At 47.1% G+C, this 2,412-nt stretch overlaps 1 pseudogene across 1 annotated transcript; it reads left to right on the top strand.

The window, feature by feature from the left end:
* Window positions 1-1,206: 1,206 nt before the first annotated feature.
* On the top strand, window positions 1,207-2,110 carry LOC311589192 (ferritin light chain 1-like; annotated as a pseudogene). The gene has a single exon. The product of its transcript is annotated as a ferritin light chain 1-like (transcript).
* The last annotated feature ends 302 nt before the right edge of the window (window positions 2,111-2,412 follow it).

Here is a 2,412-nt window from a genome sequence, read left to right as displayed (position 1 = left end):
GCTGCATCCTATCTCTAGCCCAGGGATGTTATTAACATTTAATACGGTATTACATATTGGAAATTTCTAAGATTTTTTTTGACCACGAATCTATGTATGTTTGTGCATACATATTTGCATATGTGTGAAACACCTCCATTTGACAGAAGTACTCAAATCTCTAATGTCAGAAAGTGCTTACTCCTTTTTCTTCAATTGGCTCTTTAAAAAAGTATTTATTTTATTACTGTGTGTGTGTGTGTGTGTGTGTGTGTGTGTGTGTGTGTGTGTGTGTGTGTGTGTTCATGTCAGTTGAGCCCAAAATAAGGTATCAGATGCCCTGGAGCTGTAGTTATAGGTGGGAATGAACTGCCTTTAGGAGTCACACAATGTGGAAGCTGGGAGATTCTGGAAGAATATTAAGTTCTTTATTTTTATTATTTATTTATTTATTTATTTATTTTTGGTTTTTCAAGACAGGGTTTCTCTGTGTAGCTGTGGCTGTCCTGAACTCACTTTGTAGACCAGGCTGGCCTTGAACTCACAGCAATCTGCCTGCCTCTGCCTCCCGAGTGCTGGAATTAAAGGTGTGCGCCACCATCAGCAACCCTTGTCTCTGTTTCTTTCTTGATCTACGTTTTCTTTAAATTGTCTCCAAATTTTGTTGACTCCATCTTCATGACAGTTCCCCAATAGAGCGTCAGGTTTTTTCAGGGCTATTGTTTCTTGCCTAGATTCTTACATTTATGCTTTCCCCAACATTTTTTTCCTTATATTGCAATAAGAGCATATATTTATTTTTTGAACTGCTAGGGAGTGGGCACTGGACTTCGTGCATTTTAAATACACTATATCTCTAACCTCAAGTATATTTACTTATAAGAGGGTGTCTATGATGCGCTCCACAAGAAGAGCAACAGAACCAACAAATCTGGCTCAGTGAGGCTGGTGGAGACTGATGCACCAAAGACCATGCTCAGAGAGGCCCTAGGCCCCCTACTGAGATGTAGCTGATAGGCAGCTCAGTGTCCATATGAGTCCCCTATTAAAAGGAGCAGGGGCTGTTCCTGACATGGACTCTGTTGCCTGCACTTTGATCACTTGACCCTGGTGGGGTGCCTTATCATGACACAGAGGAAGAAGCTGCACGCAGTCTTCATGAGACTTGGTAGACTTGGGTCATCTGGTAGGGGAGAAGGGCTCCCCCTCTCCTAGGACTAGGGGAGGTCCAGTGGATCTGTGTCTTGCTTCAACAGTGTTTGGACGGAACAGACACGGGCACTCCCTCTTTGTTGGCTTCCTGCCACCTTAGGGTCTCTCCAGCCGCAGCCTCTGGGACTAGCGCCTTGCCGCCCTCCCTCGGTTCCTAGGACCAGCCAGTACTGTCTCTTTGCGGTTAGCTCCAGACTGCTGTTCAGCCATGACCTCCCAGGTTCGTCAGAATTATTCCACCAAAGTGGAAGCTGCCATGACCGTCTGGTCAACCTGCACCTGCGGGCCTCCTACACCTGCCTCTCTTTGATCGGGATGACATGGTTTTGGAGGGTGTGGGCCACTTTTTCCGCGAATTGGCCGAGGAGAAGCGCGAGGACGCCAAGCATCACCTCAAGTTGAGGAACGACCGCTGGGGCCGCGCTCTCTTCCAGGATGTGCAGAAGCCGTCTCAAGATGAGTGGGGTAAAACCCAGGAGGCCATGGAAGCTGCCTTGGCCCTGGAGAAGAACCTGAACCAGGCCTTCTTGGATATCCATTCCCTGGGTTCCACTCGCGCTGACCCTCACCTCTGCGATTTCCTGGAGAACCACTTCCTGGATGAGGAGGTGAAGCTCATCAAGGAGATGGTCAGCCACCTGACCAACATCTGTTGGGCGACTGGGCCGCAGCCAGCACAGACTGGAGGACCCCAGGGGGCTCTGGGCGAGTATCTCTTTGAATGGCTCACTCTCAAGCACAACTAGGGGGCCTCTTCGCCTTCCAAGGGCCTCCTCCCCCCAGCTCAGCTCTGCACCAGCCAGCCTTAGGACCTCCACCTGAATGAATCTCTCAAGCCACTAGGCAGCTTTGTATCTGCCCTGGATCCCCTCCCAAGTCTTGGAGCAAGTAAAAATAAAGCCTTTTGAAACAGAAATAATATATATGCTTTCTTTTTTTTCTCCAGGTATTTTGTCACAGTAATGAGACAAGTAACCAACACAAGCACTCACTAGGACCGTTTATAATGGCACATATTTTGGGGGTGACCAGCTGCTATAATTGGACCTAAGAGCTGCTCAACAAGAGGAAAACCCAGCTGACAACTCAGAGCTAGCAAAATCACGGTTCCTGGAGGATAAATCTATAACCACTAATTTCCTAATCTGGCAAAGTCCTTAAGAACAATCTATAAATATTTGTGTTTATACCACCATATAAGTGTAGTATTTAACCCTCATC

This window comes from Acomys minous, assembly GCF_964271855.1.
Source record: "Acomys minous genome assembly, chromosome: 18".
Classification (NCBI taxonomy): domain Eukaryota; kingdom Metazoa; phylum Chordata; class Mammalia; order Rodentia; family Muridae; genus Acomys; species Acomys minous.
Note: the sequence above shows the minus strand (reverse complement) of the source record. Positions and strands in the feature narration are given on the sequence as shown.